The sequence below is a fragment of the Prionailurus viverrinus genome, chromosome C1 (genome assembly GCF_022837055.1).
Source record: "Prionailurus viverrinus isolate Anna chromosome C1, UM_Priviv_1.0, whole genome shotgun sequence".
NCBI lineage: Eukaryota > Metazoa > Chordata > Mammalia > Carnivora > Felidae > Prionailurus > Prionailurus viverrinus.
In genome coordinates this window covers 113330784-113350551 of record NC_062568.1, presented here as the reverse complement: position 1 = coordinate 113350551, position 19768 = coordinate 113330784, and the positions used below count along the sequence as shown (strand labels likewise).

The following is a 19768-nucleotide window of genomic DNA, read 5'->3' as shown; positions in this document are numbered from 1 at the left end:
AGGAAAACTAGTGGTGCAGGTGAAATCTGAAGGCAGTCTTCTGGAGGATTCCTTTTTGCTGGGGGAGGCTGATCTTTTTGTTCTAACCAGGACTTCAACTGACTGAATGAGAGCCATGTACACTGTACAGGATAATCTACTTACTCAAAAGTCATCAATTGAAATGTAATCCCATTTAAAACACCTTCCAGGTGGACACATAAAATTAGCCATCACAGTAGATATTGTGTAAGTATTAACTGAATTTCTAGTTTGATCCTTGGAAGGCCTATGATACACGGATGACTGGCCCCACTTCATAGGTGACCCTGGAGCGAGGAAGTTAATGGATTCATTTGAGAACACAGAGCTGGAAAGTGGCAAAGGCAAAGAAGGGCAAGCCCCTCTTCTACCACCGAGACTGGAACTCAGGTTCACGGTCTCCAGTGTACTCTGGACACACGTCGTCTCACGTGCTACACCAAGTCAGGACTGCGTCTGGAGAGCACAATCTCTACTTTTCTCCGGAAGCTCTTCCTTATGGTTACAGAGATCTCCCTGCCAGGACAGGAGCCTGAGAAGAGTCCGAGGGACAAGGGCAGTGCTCCTCCCCAGGACTAAATGCCCTTTGGTTTTTCATGCCTGTTGCTTCCCACTCTCGTTGCTTCCACCACGTCAATCAACAACACGTGCAGGGGAAAAGCAACCCACGTTGTTGCTGTGGCCCACTGCTGGCTAAAGGAGCTACCATTTGCCAGATGCCTGCTGCGTGTCAGGCAACCTTCAAGAGTAGATATCAACTCCACTCTGCAGCTGATAAAATGGAGGCTACGTAACTTGCCAAGGTCACAACTTGTAAATGGCAAGGCAGATTCAAATCTTGTCTGACTCCAAAATTACAGTCTTCTCACTACCCCACAGGGTCTCTTAAAAGAGGTCAAATCTGTGACTCAATTCACCACCTTCACTTCCTCCCCACTCCGTTCCCCTCCTCTGCCAAACTGAAGCAGTATGCTGTAGTGGACAGATCACAGGTCCTAGACAGAGAAGGCCTGGGCCCTTCCAGGCTGTCTGAACAAGCTGTTTGGTCTATCATTCTACAGTTTATTCATGAATGAAAGGAGAAAAAAGTACCACCATTCGGATGAAAAGAGATGATGTCTGTAATGTTCTCTGAGGACTAGAAAGCGATACGTGTGTTAGTTGGTACTGTTATAATCTACACACATGACTTCTTTCTAGATCTGAAGTAAAAACCTAACTTGCAGGAGTCCTTTTCTGACTGATACAAACCCATTTAATCACTTGCTTGATTTGTATGCTGTGAGCATTAGCAAGAATTAGGGCCTCGTTTTCAAATAAATTCAGCATTTGCTATGTACCCTCAAATGGACTGTTCAACAAGGCAGGGACTGAAACTTCCATTTCCTTTTCATCCTTCTGTCTTGCCCAATGCAGGGATCTTCATTTAACAGAAGCTGGCTCAAGAATGAGCATGTGTAGGAGAAGTCAAGAAGTCATTTTGCTTGAGGGGAGTAAGAACTTTGATAAAGGCAAGTGTGGTGAATCAGAGGTGCAAACTGAGTGGGGGAGGGAGCTATTTCCCTAAACGAACTAGTGAGAAAAAAATGGGGCCAAGGTAGAGGGGCAAAATCCCGAAATCCCAATGCTTATCCATTTTGAAAGGGTGGGTATTGGTTCTTTCTGTCCTAGGGTTGACATGGTACCGTGTAAAATTTCTAAACCACGAGTCAAAAATCCTGGGCTGCGGAATCGCAAGTCATTTCATATCCTTAAGCCAGTTTTTAAATTTGCGGGGCGCCTGGGTGGCTCAGTTGGTTAAGCGTCCGACTTCAGCTCGGGTCACGATCTCGCGGTCTGTGAGTTCGAGCCCCGCGTCGGGCTCTGGGCTGATGGCTCAGAGCCTGGAGCCTGCTTCCGATTCTGTGTCTCCCTCTCTCTCTGTCCCTCCCCCGTTCATGCTCTGTCTCTCTCTGTCTCAAAAATAAACGTTAAAAAAAATTAAAAAAAAAAAAAATAAATTTGTAACATGATAGTGCTGAACTCGATTATTGTCAGGTTATTGTTTCCAGCTCAAACATGTTATGTGATCACAGACAAGAGGCTTTCTTAACATACAAAGACCTCCTACAAACCAACTAAAAAAAAAAAAAAAAAAAAAAAAAAAAAAGCCAGTAACCCAACAGAGAAGGTGAAGGATATAAACAGATAGTTCACAGAAAAGAAAATACAGGCAACGTTTAAACCAAAAGAGCCATGCAAGTTAAAACTACAAAGAAATTCAATGTTTTCAACTATCAGATTGGAAATAGAGTTCCATGATGCATTGTGTTGCTGACTATGAGAACGCCAGCACTGTCAAGAAAATAATAGAAGCGTATACTGGACAATTTGGTGCTAACTATTAAAATTAGAAGCTCACATATTCTTTGATGTGGCAGTTCCACGCCTAGGTGTTTACACAGGTATACTTACACACATGAACCACCACCTTAAAGGGCATTTCACAACAGCATCTTGGCAGTATCAATGGATTTTAAAACAACCTCAATGGCCATCTCTGTACTGTTACTTAGATAAATTATGGTGCACTAGATTCCCAGGCAATATAATAATAGCAATCTTGAAAAACAATGAGCCATCGCTCTATATAGTACCACGGACAAACCTTCAACATATACTGTTTAATAAAAAAAGAGACGGGGAAGACAAAAAGAAAATATATGTTGTATAATATACATATTCCTTTTTACTTGGAAATACTTTAAAACTTACAACAAAAATTGTAAAAAAAAAAAAAAAGGGTGTAAAGAACACCTATGTGTTCAAAGCATAGCTTTGATACAAAGCCTGTAAACGCAGCAGAAGAAAACTACAAATAAGGCATAAGAAATGGTTTTCATATGGCTGCTTGGTTTGTGACAAAGACGTCCTCGCAATTCAGTACAGGAAAGGATGGTCTTTTCAATAAATAATGTTGGGCCAACTGAAATCCCTTAAAATAAAAGGTTCATTGATCCTTTATTTCACACTCTATTTCACAGTATACCAAAAAAATTTTTTTAAAAACATAGACATGTATATATGATTGTTAAAGCAATATCCTACCAGAAACCAAACCAAACCAAACCAAACCAAAACAAAACAAAACAAAACCACAGACGGTATCTCTACAACGTTAGGTAGGCAAACATTTTTAAAACAAGATGTAAAAACCACTAAACAAGAGAAATATTTAATAAATTGGATTCCATTAAAATTAAGAACTCTTCATCAAAAGACAACATTCATAGAGTCAAAAGGGAGGTGACAGACTGAGAAGAGAACTCCCTCCCTCCCTGTCATGACAAGGGCCTCATCCAAATACACAAAGACCTACAAATCAAAAGACTAAGAATTCAACAGACAAATGGGAAAACACTTGAAGTTGGCATTTAACAGAAGAGGATATTCAAATGACCCATGTGCAGATGAAAAGGTGCTCAATGTCATTTGATCAGGAAAATGCAAATGAAAACCAAAAATGTGATACCGCCACACTACCACCAAAATTAAAAGGACTGATTAGAACCAAATGTTGGCAACAATGTGGTAGACAACTAGAATTCTCACACGCTGCTGATGGAGTACAGATTGGTTCAACCGCTTTGGAAAACCATTCGGTAGGTTAATTTTTTTTTAGTAGCTCTGAGGTGTAATTCATATACAATAAATTGCATATTTTTGTCGTGTATAACTTGGTGAGTTGTACATATGTATGTACCCATGAAGCAATTGCCACAGTCAAGAAAATAAACATGTCCACCACCCCCAGAAATTTCCTAGTGCTTTTTGGAACCCATTCCTTCTCTCTATTCCCCACCACTTGATACTTAGGCAACCGCTGATCTGCTTTCTATCACTATGGATCAGTTTGTCTTCTCTAGGATTTTATATTCATGGAATCACAGAGTAGGTATTTTTGTACCCAGTTCTTTTACTCACATATTGATTTTAGAATTCATCCATGTTGACTTAGCTATTGTTTTTTTATTGCTGAGTAGTATTCCATTGTACAGCTGTACCCCATTTGTTGATCTATGCACCTATTGATGGACAGCTGTGCTGTTTCCAGTTCTCTACTATTACAAATAAAGCAGCCCTGAACACTAATGTACAGGTCTTTGTGTGGACATATGCCTTGTTTTCTCTTGGATAAATGGAATGACTGAATCATAGGTAGGGGTACCTGTAACCTTTAAACAGATGAGCAGCAGTTTTTAATAGAGCTAAATGAACATGTTCCCTATGACCCATCAAGCCCACTCTGGCTATATTCCCAAGAGAAACGAATGTATACGTCCACCCAAACATATGTACCAGAATGTTCATAACACTTTACTTGTAATAGCCAGAAATTGGACACATATCCAAAAGCCCCTGAATGGTCGCCAGAAATCCTCCACCACTGGGGTGTTCCTGAGTTGCTTTGAGCCAGCCGCGGGCCTTCTGTCACTCAGAAAATCTGACTGTTACAATCACTCCATTACATATACCCTCAATCCCCCTCCCCCTCTTCTCCTGCCCATGTTCTTGACTGTCAAACCCCAAGAGTCCTAAATTCAGATTTCTGCCTACTTCCTGCCGGCAGGTGAATGTGACTACAGAAAAGCATGCTTCTTTGTGACTGGTGTCCTAGTTTTTCTCAATTAGGAATAGATCAGTCCCCTAGGGGGCGTTTGGAAATGTGATTGGGAGTTCCTTTGATCATCACAATCAGTGAGGGGTATTACTAAGGGCCAGAGATGCTAAATGTCCAGAGGGCCAAAAGCCTGGAAAACACTGCTTGACCACAAACCTCAAGTGGTAAGTGCTGACCACAATCATGCTAGAATTCCTTCATTGATTCCTTTTTCCACTCCCCAGACAACTTTTCTCTCTTCTCATTTCAAACCTCTAAAACCTTTTCCCTCTTCCTCATTTTCAGCTAAAAACCCTATCTCTTAATCAAAAGAAAAAAACAGGAGAGTTCAAGAAAAAATGTCCACATTCTCTTGATTATCTACCAATATACCTACAACTACACCCACATACTCAGTGTCCCCTACTGTCGCAATGGGTAAAGTGTCCAGGATATTTTCGAAGTCCTGCACCAGATTCTATCCCCTCTCACATACTCAACAATTTCCCCCCTGCAATAATTTTATCATCAATTTCCCCTCTCTGCTCTATTATTCCCATCAGGATATAAACAGTCCATACAATTTCACAACCCCCCAAATATTCTCCCTTGACATCATGTGACCCTCCACATTTTAGAAGGATGGTAATGTACAGGGAGCCAAGAGGCCTGGCTCTGCCACCATGTCACTAATGACCTTGGGTGGTTGACCTTTGCACACCTCTTTTTCTCATCTATAAAATGAAAAGGTGATACAAGTGAATCTGTAAGATTCCTTCTCTGGTTAACATTGGATATCGATGACATGTCCCCTCACAATGTACATACACATCAGGCAAGGCACAAAGCAGAGTGAGGCTGTTTAAGAAAGGTATTGTAAGCCACACACTCCTCCACCGGAGGAACATGGGGCACGGGACAGGAACACAAAGGATCCTTTTACCAGGGAGGTTAACAGTAAGGGCCTTCAAATAGGGATCAAGTTCAGGGTGGGGGAGATCAATGAAGTTAGGAGAACTGGTGGAGGTTTCCTGGAGGATAGGGTTTATGACAGGGCTTAAAGGATACTCAGAGGAACAGTAGAAGTTCAGAGCTGCAGAAACTCTGCCAGGAGTCAGCCCAATGTGTTGGAGGTGAAGGAAAGTAGTGGGAAAAGACGAGGCTGTAAAAATGGGCTGGGGCCCTATTGTTGGAACCTTGAGGTCTGAATGAAAGGCTTGTTCTTCACATGCAGCATGGAAATTCATGCTGAAAAAACTAAAGATAGTGGAAACAATGGAAACAAGTATGTTTTGCAGCTCAGCTTGAGTCCTACGTCCAACATGAATTTGTGTAGCTAAGGTTCCGGTCTCTAATACAGGGAATGGGGCAGAGATGAAGAGAAAATCATCTTTCTGATTAATTTGGCCAAAGCACATCTGGAAGTTGTCCAAAGAGAACAAATGAGTAACCCTAGAGTCCTGGTGTACCAAATATCTGTTTTTTTTCTGACTGTAACTATACATTTAACCCTGGAACCTAGTCTCTCCATATCAGGAACATTCTGTTCCAAGTTACCACAGGAGAATGCCCATTTCTTGTCATACTGGGACATGCAGTTATATGGGTGGTTGCCAAGACAAATCTTGTCATACAAAGGGCAAATAAATGTTAAATGACAGGACAAAATACTCAGTTCTAAGATCAAATATATATTCTCATTTAGTTGCTAGCACATTCTTGGTTACTTTGTATAAAGCTCAACATTAAATACTTCAACAGTGTTCGACAGACTTTAACACTGGTGCCAGTTGTGGGGTTCACAAAGCTGTGTGGGGAGCCTAAGAGTCTGAATTCCCATTGATCCCACCACCAATTCACAGGTATCCTTAAGAAAGTAACTGCCTGCCACTATTAGTTGGCAAACTGGAGGCCTGGATACTTTAACACCAGGTTCAAATCCTGGCCCTGCCACTAATATGACTCTAATTGTGCCTCAGTTTCCTCATCTGTAGAGTGGGGATAACAAAGGTTCTAGCCTCCCAGGATTGTTGGGAGAATCCAATGTGTTCGTATATTTAGAATACTGCCTGGCCTGTGGTAAAGGATTATAAATACTAGTTATTACAATTTACCTCCACACTACTTCAGCCTCTCTCTGAGGTTATCACTGCCTACTGATGGCTTTAAATATGCAAGGCAGGAACATAGTTTCCGTAAAGGACTGTGAGGCAGAATTTAGGATGCTCAGAAACCTGACCTTTTACCTCCACTTCTTCTCCCAGACTCACTGGTGTGTGATCTATGATCAGAGACCCCTGGGAAGAAAGAGAGAAGTTCTGTCAGAATTTTTTCTTTGAGCTGGTCATAGTGACCCTCTGATACAGCATGTTCTTCAAGAAAACTCTTCCCCCACCACCTCATTATCCATTTCCATTTCCCTTCTTCAACTTCCTGGTAGCTCCTTTCCCATTTTTCCTTTGGTCGCTTCATTGGTACCAGTTTTTCTTTTCTTTCTCACCTAGCCCATTTTTCAAGTGTGCTTATCTGTATAAGGACACCAGGACAAATGTGCCAAAGGTCAAAGCCTGATAACCTGGGTCAGAAGATCAGTTTCTCTGGTAAGAGGTTGAGAGAAGAGTACGGAGCCTCTTGGTTCACCCAGTGGGAGAACGTGCTGGGGAACCATGGAGTTAGTGGGCTGGACTCAGGAGACTTCTGGCAAACAAATTTCCGGGGGAAAACATGGAGAACATACCTTTTCTATTCCTGTGTGCCTTCCTCCCACCTGAAGCTAAGGGAGTTAAAAATCCAACTCAGGAGTGCCCAAAGGAATGTTCTTAGACATGTTGCAAAATTTGGTTGAGTTCAACATACTCTCAGATCTGATTCCCTCTGGAAAAATCTCTACAAGGTCACACTTCACTGAAACCATGACCGAACAAGGACACGATTACCGTGCAGTCTCTCTGGAATAGCTGCAAATTCAAATAAAGCTCATCCCCTCAAACGATCACTTTGCAACTGTCATACCACAAGTCCTAAATGTTTGTTTGAAAAACAGGAAGGGTTAAAACTATAAGACAAGAAAGTACAGTATGCTATTCCTGTCCGTAGGTCATCCAGAATAAAGGGCAGGACTGACAACTCTCTGCTGGAATGCATTTGTTTTCAACACTTCACGGCAAAGTGAGATTCTTCAAACAGGACAGTAATAATTTGGTAAGGACATGGCCAAACCTCCTGGCCCTTATCGCTGAACACAATGTCCTAGTCTACTCTAATTCATTCCGTGACATATCTGCTTGAGGAATCTTGACATTTTCGTCACTTCTTTTCTCTATCTCCAGGTTGGTTGCCAACCCTTGCTAACACTGCAACAGGATGTAATCATTGACCAAAACTCACAGGACTTTGTGAACTGCTTCTGTTGCACTGTGTTCTTTTCAGGAATTTGCCTTGGCAAAGTCCTTGCATTTATTACATTAGACTTGGGTGAGCAGAAGCCTTTCATAAAAGATGTAATTCTGGTGAATTCTGACAATATCCAGAGTCAGGGGGTTGATCTTATTTACAAAGGATGTGACGATGCTACTTTTCTAGTCGGATATTGCGCTTTCTAGTTTCTAATTTACCTTCAGCTACGTTTTGAGGTGATGCAGTATAATTATAAGGCAAGAATAAGGTCTAGAGATAAAGGCCAGGTAGGTAAGAAAATGGAGAAGCTAAGTTTCAAACACAGGTCTTGTAATTCCAGAGCCCTGTGTTCCTTCTGCCAACACTCTAACAAGTTAAGTGCAATGAACGAGGAAAGCAGGAAAAAGAATCTTCAACCCTTAAAACACAGCACACTATTAAGCCTTTCTTTCTACAATGGAACACACACTCTCCTTTGCTAAAGAATGCATTTTTGATGAACATATATCCGTCTTTTATACCTTCTTTGCAGATAACTCATTCTACACCGAAAGTCATTTAGCTATTTAGATATGTAAACAAGGCAAGACTGATTTTCCTGCCTCTTCTTCCTACCTTCTCTACCCCCTGGTTGTAATGCATGGCTTTATAGATACATGCCTACTTGTTTTTCATAGTAATATTACAATATAAAGTAAAAAACAACAAAAACAAGCAAAAAAATAAAAATGGGTGTCAGTTAAATACTGCTCATAGCTCAGCAGTAAGTAAGCTATTTTTAAAATGTAGTGTAGTCAAGAAGTACATATTTATAATGTCATGTTCAGAAGTAACTATAAAGGGCAGGGCTTCCAATTAATGTGAGAATCCAAGAGAGCAGTTAGCCCAAATATTTATTAAAAATAAATAGTACAGGTATCGTGCTCAGCACAGTGAATAGTGTGGTGTTCAAAACAGACACTGCACAGCGCACCCTCTAGATGCAAAGTTTCTGTCTTTCACCAAAACCTACCTGGAGGGTTAATAAAACTCCTTTTCTCACTGCAAAAATGCAAAGGGAGTATTACACAGCAGGCTGCATCCAAAGCTATGTTTGAAGAATTGTCTAACATTGGGCAATCTGATTACTGCAAGGATTTCCCAAGAAGCAAATAGCGAGAGAAATGTCTGTAGCAATAGAAATATAGCTGAAGATTCTGCATCTTTTCTGAAGATTCTGAATGTTAAAACTTGAAATCAGAGCAACTACTCAGTGGCAAAGAAGTCTCTGAAATTTGTTGCTGGGCAATAAGGTCACCTGTCTCTAGCGGACTGGAGGGGTCCCACACGATCCTGGATCACACAAGCAGACGGCTGATACAGACCGGCATGCTGAGAAAGGATCTAGATGAGCACGAGGCTCTCATAAATCATGTATTAGCCTCCTGATGACATTCTGCTGGAAGAGGGAGAGGCTGGCAGGGACTGAGCCATCACAAATACAAGCAGGGAGTTGGTGGTTCCCTTTCTGAGGATGGGCACGTGGTCCCCAGACAAGTTCAAAGGGCAGATGTCAGTATTTAAAGAGAGACTGTGGAGTGTGACCCAGGACACTTTGGATGAGGCAGATTCTTAGAATCATATGGAAAACCATGAAGTGCACAGCAAGAGGGTTTAGAATCACAGTCTAGCCCTGATTAAGCAGAAAGTCTGTGTATTTATTACCATACAGTAAGTGGATCAATGACCCTGTGTGCTTCCAGACATTCCAATATCAGATATAGGGCAGCCATGGGGAGTTAGGCAAATACAAAATACACCAGTTATTACTATTAGATTCCAGAACTTTTCCCTGCTCAGCCCAGGAGGGCGCCCTGGTCATTCTCATTACAGTGATGCAAGCATCTGTGATCAGTTAATGTCCAAACATAACCTCTTTGCAACACTTGGACTAGGCTTTCCCCAGAGCTCTCTTGTAAGTGGGGAAGGACCTATTAACTTGTCGCCTATCAAGGTTCTCCCTGGATGCTGGAGTGAGTGAAGAGGAACTTTCAGGTAGGTGAGTACATTTTAATACAGATAGGAGGACTGACAGGATAGGTGGGCAAGAACTGACGAACAGACATCTGCCTAGTCCCCCCTGGCCAAGGATTTTGTCTATCCCTTGTTGTGACAGAACTGGTCGTTAACATCAGATTCACACTTGTCTTGCATGTTTACAAATGTCCCCACCAGGCTAGAAGATGCATGAAGTTAAGGACTCTGACCCTCTTGTGCAAGCCTGTGTTCCTACAGCCCAGTGCATGGTAGCTGCTTAACAAGGATTTTCTGAGTAGGTAGTAAGTAAACTTGTGTCTAGTAACTGTTTAGTAGAACAAATATAGTGGATTCAGTTGCTCACAACTGCAACTGATTCTTATTGTTTGTGGTAGTTACGTTTTATAAAGGTGCTGGGACACTAAATCAGTGAATCCTGAAACACTGCTGCTAGGAGAAATACGAGGTTCCACTCACTGAGCCTCTGGTCAAAACATTTTTCACCAACCAATCAATCCGTAACTTTGTTTTCTGTATGTTCCTGTTTAAAGATCCCTTATATGGTTGACTCACTAACACTTGTGGCCAACGGCACCGTACAACTCATGCCTGAACGGAGCTCATCTAGCCCATTTATTTCTTCCCTAAGGAACATCACAGCCTTCCTGCGTTTAGGAATACCAGACAGCACTCGAGTGCTGCACTGGGAGCCATTTTAAACAGAGAAATCAACAGAGAACAAAAATGCAAAACACCTGGCACTAAATGAACCAAAACCAGGAGACTTGTTTATGGCATGGGAGCTGAAACGAGGAGGCAGAGTGCCATCTGGTTTCACCTCAATCATTTTGCTGTCATGAGGGAGAAAATAGAGCACCTCTTTGGTGTGATGGAGAAGAGTAATGGACCCAAGAGGTAGTTTACGGTTAGCATCCGGGTGCCTGGCAGGTCCCCCAAGCACACGGGGCCTCTTGAAGAGCTACATTCATCTGGGGATGATTACATGAAGACAGGAGGCATTAGGGAGGTGAGCGCGGAACTAAATAATCACCAAGTTATAAAATGCCAGGTTTAGCAGGTAGTCCTTGAACACTGAAAAAGACAAATCTGGAACACATGTAAGATTGTATCTCACAGAGTAAAAATAAAAAAATAATGGATGGCATAGGCTTGGAATAGCTTCCGAAGTTCAGAGACATTCACAGGTGGATATTAAGGAAAGGCAGGAAGTGTTAGGGAATTCGTAAGAATGCACCACACCGAATTGTTTGGACTCTGCCGAGGTGATGTGACACAAGCATCTCTTGTATGTCTACCTAGCCTGGCAAGAGAGGCATGTTGACGACGGTGCCCAGGTTCGTGTGGGGTAACTTTACCTGAGGGTAGCTCCAGGGGTAGGTATTAAGCATTCATCAGTGCCCACTCTCTCTGCGTGTGTGTGTGTGTGTGTGTGTGTGTGTGTGTGTGTGTGTGAAGGCCCAGCTGTCGGGAAGGACAGGAACGGCTCTGGCCACTTAGGCTTTCTGGCTCGTTTTATGGGTGACTCAGTCTCCACCATCCTAGAAGACTGCACAAAACTCCTCTGCAAGGCTGTCTCATCACCTCAGAGCCTTCCCACAGGTTTCCACATCTTGTTGGCTTGGTAGAAAATCAGCTTCTACCTCCAGGTCTAGTATTTGGTCATTAATGAGGCAATTTGGGACCTGAAACCCAATCCTCACTTAACAGCCCTTCCCCGGGGGGGAGGGAAGCAAATTATTCAGAGTAAATGTTGTGAAGCAAAGTTGCTAACCAAAGGAAAGAAAATTTGGCTATCCATAAAAAATGTATTATATGGGGATCCTCTTAATTTTTATGGCTTTCCTGCTCCTAGGACTCATCAAGTAGTTCCCAAATCCTGATTGACCAAGTGATTCTCCTGCTTCAGATCTTACTTCTTGGATACCATAAGCATAAATACATTTTGCTTTCAGCAATTATTTAAAAACCTACTACATGTCAGCGACTGTTCAAGGAGATATTGAGAACACTGCAATGAACAAAACAGAAAGTCTATGTCCCTAGTTATTCATATATACATATATATATTCATATATATATGACCTATATATTGATATAGATATATATGAATATGGCAATAAATGTAGTATTTAATAAATGTGGCACTGACCAATCAGAAGAGGTGCTAGCCATAGTCTTGGCATAGGGTGCTGGAAGGGCAGGTGGTATTAACCCTTTAGTTGCTAGGATTGTGTGGAGATCCAGGGAACCTGGGGGAAGGATGGGGGTAGTAAAGGCCACCTGCAGGGCTCAGGATGGCAGCTATTTTGGTACTTTTAACAATTGATGTGGTTGAATATGAGCCCTGGCGGTAAGTGCCATGGGGAATATTAAATGGCACACCATGACCAAAGCGTGAATAGAGTGACTTATCCCAGAAACACAGTAATACTCATGTTTTAGAAAGCAACTTCTTTCGGGGGGAGGGGGGGTGGTCAAGGGCTGGTGGGGGGGGGGGGTGCAGTAAAGGGAGTGCAAAGGGAGGAGCAAGTGAATGCAGTACCTGAATGTTCTTTTTTAAGTCTCCGTCAGCAACAGACTTTGTTTTTATAGCACTCCGTGAAAACAAAATACCCTTAATCTCACAGTTTACCTGAAATGAGTCATGACCTAAAGGTTCTGATGTAAATGATGAGAGTATGTAAACGGCAGATGCTTTAGAGGAGAAAATAAAAATCAGTAACATCTGAATTTAATGTCTGAATACTAATAACCCTCTCTCTCCTTAACAGGAGACCATGGTATGGAATGCGATGTGGTAAGTAAATGACAAGAAGGAGAAGCAGCAGAAGGCCAATCCTGAGTAACACGCTGGACGCAGATCCCAGTGGCTTCTGAGCAGTGAGCTGTGAATGTTACCCTCACAACTGTATTTCTGAAGGCAAAAAATTGCATGTTAGTCCTAACAGGCTGTGGTTTCTCACTTTTCCTGTTGAAGCACTTGGGACCAATAAATGTCATTTTTTAAGTGGTAATTTTTGAGAAAGTGACTTTTAAGGGAATCAAGTTTTGAGAAATATGCCTGGGAGCCATGAGTGACTACAGAAAACATGTTAGGCCTTAATGTTTAGTGCCCTTGATATAATTATTTCAAGAAAAGGAAAGAAATAAGACATCTCCAAATCCTGTTTCCATGCTTATGAAAAGAACTGTGATCAACATTATTCAGAACACATAAACATCTTCTTTCAATAGTGGGCCAAATACTTAATGTAAGGTTTCTTAGTTTGATATATATCTGGAGAGATGATCCAGACCTTTAAAATAGTTTCTCAGAGGTGTCCCTGACCTAAGAAAAGATGAAGAACCACTGACATAAGGGAAAATTCATTCATTCATTCGTCTGTTCGTTCATTCATTCATTGCACAAGCATTTACGCAATGTCCGTTATATACCAGGTACTAGGCTAGGCACTGGGCATATAACACGTAATGAGTCCAATGAGCTCCCTATTCCCATGCAGTCTGTATTCTACTGAGTGGGTTGGGCAGGCTTATGGGGTTTAGAACCCTGGGCAAGTTTTTTGCTTCTCTGAGCCTCCCTGCTTCATCTGTAAAGTAGGAATAAGAGGATAAGAACAAAAATGAGTCAAATATCTTGTACAAAGGTATAAATACAATAAATAATCATTATTATAAAACTCCCATCGCCCATCGCCCGGAGGAAGTAGGCGTAGGTCAGAGAGGTAGCGCTATCTTCATTTTTGTAGATACAAAGGTTAAGCTCAAAGGGGTTGCATGAATTGTGTTAGGCAAGGGAGTGATCGATACATAGCTCTGATCTGGGCTAGCTAGTTGATACACTGACTGGCTCTTGATTTTTTCTTTCTCCAAATTGCTTTTTCTTAATTAGGCCTCTACTGGATTCATCAGTTTTAGAGAAACACTGAATTATTTAAAACGGGGGTTGGCAAACGGTGGCCCGCTGCCTATTTTCACATGGCCCTCAAGCTGAGTGTACTTTTATAGTTTTACACGGTTGAAAACAAAGAAAAATATTATTTTGTTATACTTGAAAAGTTAGTTGAACTTTACATTCCAGTCTCCATAAAGTCTTATTGAACACAGGCACACCCATTTGCTCAAGTACTGTCCGTGGCTGCTCTCATGCTATAGTGGCAGAGCTGAATGGTTGTGACAGAGACCATATGGCCTGAAAAGCCTAAAATATTTATGATATGGCCCTTGACCAAAAAAGTTTGCCAACTCCTGACTTAAAATGTCATTTTCTCTTGAAGGAAAGACATACCAAATACATCATCATCTTCTGAACTGGGAATGTGACATAATTTAAGATTAGAGAGCCAAGATTAAGTCTGGAAAGTGAGACACTTTTGATCACAGCAATTAGAATACTTAAATGAGACACCAGCTAGTGTTTATGAGACTTTTGGAAGTATTAAGTCATTTGATCCTCAGAATAACTCTAAGAGGTAAGCACTCTTTACATATAAGAGGGCTGAATTCAAAGAGGTTGGGAGACATGTCTGGGTCACACAGCCAGTAAACGGCTGAGCTGGGATTTGAATTGAGGTCTATGCTTCTATATACCAGACCAAATGCCATACAATGGACAGCCTGATAGCTTAAGGAAGACACTCTGTATAGACAGATTTACCCAATCTTCTCTGCCTTTCCAAAACGTATTCCCTAAAATTACCTGATGGGCAGTTTCTTTAGTGCTCCCCGTTTCTTCTCTTTTTTTTCTTCTGTAAAATGGGGGAAACAATCTAACCTGCAAGTTTATTTTAAGAGTTAGGGATAATATATTCGCAATGTCTGGTATCCTGTAAATGACAGCTGCTATTATTTCATTACTACTGTGTCGGGATGTTTTTGTAAGATGCATGTATAGCAAATCTGCTAAGGCAACTCGAGAGGCAGGGGGAGGTGGTGGCTATGAGAGAAAAGTAGAGTTAAATACGTCCCCTTGTCCCTGAAAGGCCTGGCAATCAGTCCCAGGCTATCAGTTGCCTAAATTAGGCATTGACATTGGACACGCTCGCTTCTGTACAAAGTAGCTTATGGAGTAGCTACTACATGAGAATCAACACCACACGTGAGGAGGACGCAGCGATCGTGCTGGAGAGGAAACGGGAGAGGCCGCAGTTGGGAGGTCAAGGGAGAGTGAACAGCTGGAAGTTGTACTTTAGAATTCTCTCTCGTGAGGAAGGAAACTGGGAAGAATGGCAATAAGAAGGAGCTATGCCACTACTTGGAACCCCTAGGTTGGCGACCAGGGCAAATGCCTGCTGCCAGATTTCTCTAATGTCCAATCTGGTAGCAGGCATTTCCCCCGGTCACCAACATAGGGGTTTCTCTTTTACCAAGAACAAATGTCAGTGACTTTCTTAGTGTGGGCCAGGCACTGCGCCAAGTGTTGTGACCATATCTTCTCGGGTGATTCTCACAACCATCTTGTGAAGTAGACACTGCTATCAATGTTTTATAGGTATGAAAACTGAGGCTTAGTACGGCTAAGTGACTCCATAGCCACAACAGCACTCCTGTTAAGCATCAGTCAGGATCGGAATCTAGTCTTTTGACACTGATTCCACTGCCCTTTCAATTACTCCTCAGTTGCTATGGCTAGGGACCTATGTGGGTATTAATTCATTCAATAGATACTTATTGAGACACTCTTCTACCAATCGTGCAACATGGAGTTGTGTCTTAGAGGGAGGAGTAAAGTCCAAACAACGCAGGAGGAAGGGTGGAGGGGAGTGGGAATGGAGAATGACTCTTAATGGGTATGGGGCTTCCATTTAGGGTGTTAAAATGTTCTAAAAGTAGATGGTGGTGATGGCTGTATAACACTGAGCATACTAACAACCACGGAAGTATACATTTTAAATGGATGAATTTTATGATATGTGAATTACATTTCAATAAAGATGCCAAAAAAAGTAAAGAGAAAATTAAAAAATGCACATACCAATAAAGGATATACTCCATAAAACTAGAATAGAAATAGGTATAGTCACAAGAGCTTTTATATCCATAAGATTATATCTATATTATATAGGATGGTATTATATTTACAACTTGATTTTGATACATGTCACAATAAATTATATAAACATAAAAACAAGACAAACAAAAAGCCCTAGATGCAGAGTAGTCTTACCCTATGCCACTCCACTAAAAACTAAAAAAAAAAAAAAAAAAAATGGGGTTCTTGCCTTTTTCTCACTCCTTGTGTAACTCCCATGGGGGTACGTGAGGCTCCAACCCGACTTTACTAAGACAACATTTTCCATAGAAACAGGATGGATTCAACAAGGAAATGATAGCACCTCATAGTTCTGGTCTTATACTAAGTGTTTTACAAAGAAAACAACTGTGCAGCATGTCCGCTGTGAACTGTGAACTGTGCATTCACTTACCTAACTTTAAGTTGACTGATAACTCTGCTGCTAATTCTTGAACTCTGGTCCTCCCAGGGAACTTGGCTGAGCAAGTGCAACTTAGATAAAAAAATAAATGATAAATAATAAATTAAAAAAAAACAAAACAAAACTTGTTTAGAGGTCTCAGAGGGAATGTCAAAGGCAAGGGGCCGTGCAAACATAGTTAAACCAAAGGGCTCCAGCTATAGATGGGCAAGGTCATCCTGAAACTACCTACTATCACCATGATCCGGCTGTGAGCGCAACGTTGCTGCCTTAACCTGCCTGGCCCTCTACTTCCTCATCTGTTTGAGAACCTATGCCCCTTTCATAGTAAGTTTCAACACTTACTTTGTTATTAGAAATAAAATTCACAGATAACAACCCACCTAAGACAATGTGTTAAACAACCAATGTTATCATTTACAATAAGCATTTCAAAATGAAAATGTCAGACACTTCTCAACTAGAAGACATAATGAAATGGTCAAATGCTTTGGATACCTCCTTATAAAAAAATAAATTCGGATTTTTTTTAAAAATTCAAAGACGAGAGGCCATTCCATCCAAAGTTATAATGAATTGATCTTATTTGCCTTTAATAAGAGAAAGAGGAAAAATAACTTGAAGTAGGGCTTACAACCCAAATCAAGTAACAGGCTGCTCAAACTGGAGAAAAGCAGGTAAAACTGGGCCTTATCTGTAATGTGAAGCCAGAACAATTTTCCAATGCTGGGCTACAGGATAAGGCAGAGAGGACATCTTTTCTATCTTGATGGAGAGCCATACATTCATTGAACTTAAAGATCTTGCAGATGGGGAAAAGAGGCTGGATCAGAAACGATAATTTCCACGACATAGATTATTATTATGCTTCTATATAGGATGTCATAAAGAAAATATATATATTTTTAAAAACAGACCTTACAAAATTCAGTGGCAGCCTCATGTTTCATGTATCTCCACTGCCTTAATAATTTGTGCAAGTATGTTTTAGGAAGTAGGGAAAGAACTTGATTTTGATACATACTATCTTTGTTAATAAATGAGTTCCTCTTGCAACTCTCTCCTGGTATTTTCTCCCAGCACCCAATTAGAAAAAAAACACAAAACAGTAAAAACCCAGCCTACAGATATGCTTGTTCATATCTGGAGTTCTTTTCAGAACTCCAGAACTTATTTTAGAAAACTAGGAGAAGGTAAAAAAACTTATTTGAAACTATTTTAAAGGACAGGGCAATTTTTAAAAATATGTCTCACAGGTGAAAATTAGATGTCTGCAGACTATTTCTCAGAACTATCAAAGAATATAATAGTGGTGAGGGGGAGGAATTCTTTCTTCTTTTTTTCTGCAAAAAAGCTATATCGAGATTCAGGAAGAATCTCATGTTATCATTAGTTACAGATGTTAAATGTGCAAGAGAACATTAATGTACAAGCTGAGCCTAATGGTCCTAATACCCTTTTACTGGACCACAACCTAGCATGATAGCCTTGAAAAACAATTCATATTTATTGTGTCAATTTCTTAGCACATTACACAATTGTTTAAAAAAACCTTAGCCACATCCCCTCCAGAAAAACATCATTAGTTTTATAGTATTTTTGAGAAAATACAAATTAAAATTAAATAAGCTTGTTAAATAAGCAACTTATATCGATGCTTTGTATTATTACTTAAGAGTATGAGTTTTGAAATCAGACTTTGATTTGAATCCTGATTCTCTCTCTCAATGTAGAAGGTAACATATATAAAGAGCTTGGCAATGTAGAAGGCACATACTAAGTCCTCAAATGTTAGTTGTTCTTTTTTTTTTTTTAGTATTTATTTATTCTGAGGTGGGGGAGGGGCAGAGAGAGGGGGAGAGAGAGAATCCCAAGCAGGCTCCATACCCAGCGCGAAGCCTGACACGGGGCTCAATCTCATGACTGTGAGATCATGACCTTGGCCGAAATCAAGAGTTGGACACTTAAGCGACTGAGCCACCTAGGTGCCCCAGTTATTATCATTTCTAATCAAAGCAATGGTAGCTACCTTCTATAAACACTTAACCATCCATGCTTTATGAGCATTATTGCATTTCTTTCTAATTATCCAATGAGTATTATTACCCCTGTTGAACACATGGAAACACTGAGGTTCAGAAAAGGTGGAGAACCATGCCCGAGGTCTGAACCCAGGTGTGTTAGGGGCCAAAGCACCAATATTAACTAACCATCCTTAAAAATTCTTGGGTCGGGGGTGGGGGGAACGGTGGGGCGGAATGTGAGTGTGTGGGTGTGTGTGTGTGTTTGGTTGGGGGAATCCATGAGTTTACTGTGAGAATTAGACATTTTTCATGCTGATGAAAAACTTCAAAATAATTAATATTCATGTTCCGGATATTAGTTTATTAACATAAACTGCTTTAAAACCCAATTTTGCCAGGACGTTTTAAGTGCCTACGTTCGTATTTATGTTTACTTGCACACTAAAGCTGGGTTCTGCTTTGGCTGCGGAAGGCTTACGGAGAACAGAGGCTGACTTAATAGGGGAATGATACATTCAAGCTAGATGAAGACCAAGTGATACCACTATGTGCTAAACAAATGAAAGGAACAGTCTGAACTGAGACACACGGGGGAGACAGCTGAGTCACTACGCAGCACACACAGCACAGGGCGGGTGTGTGCTAACCCTGAAGGAACCTGTGCTACAGCGCTCAGTACCATCATCACATTACGGGTGACAGTTCTGTTTGGGAAAAACATCGTTGTCCATCCTATTTCGTTAAGGTTACTTTAAGTTGTATTGGTTTCATAGTTTTGCTTGTATCTAATCTATAAACTTCTTCTGGTTTTATAATTGTGCAAGAACTATAAGCGTAAAGCATTATACATAGCTTTATATATACTGAGATAACATAATAAATAATGGAGTAAACACTGAGGAACTAAGACAACCTCTCCTTACTAAAAGGGGATGTGCATTATTCAAGTTTGAGAAACACGCCTCTGTCATGCACTGCTTGTGTGCGTGGGCTTCAGCAGGTCATTTAACCTCTCTATCACCATCGACCTCACAGGATTTGTAGGAGGATTAAATGAGATAATGAATCGGAGTGCCTGGCCCACAGAAAGGATTACGATAGTTATGTCTCCTTTCCTCGAAACAGGGAAAATACGGAAGCTGAATATAGTCTTGGCTCTTTTCCTTGTAGTCTTGGGACCAGGAGTATTGATAATCACCTGAGCTTGTTAGTAAGTG

The 19768-nt window shown here is 41.0% G+C and overlaps 1 protein-coding gene across 1 annotated transcript in view; it reads right to left on the bottom strand.

Annotated features, from left to right (window-relative positions):
* Positions 1-2757: 2757 nt before the first annotated feature.
* GDAP2 (ganglioside induced differentiation associated protein 2) overlaps positions 2758-19768 on the bottom strand; it is an 81041-nt gene continuing 64030 nt past the window's right edge. Inside the window, exon 16 of the transcript XR_007154563.1 lies at positions 2758-16598. The gene's annotated coding sequence lies outside the window, so the exon portion shown is untranslated. The remainder of the gene's footprint in view (positions 16599-19768) is intronic.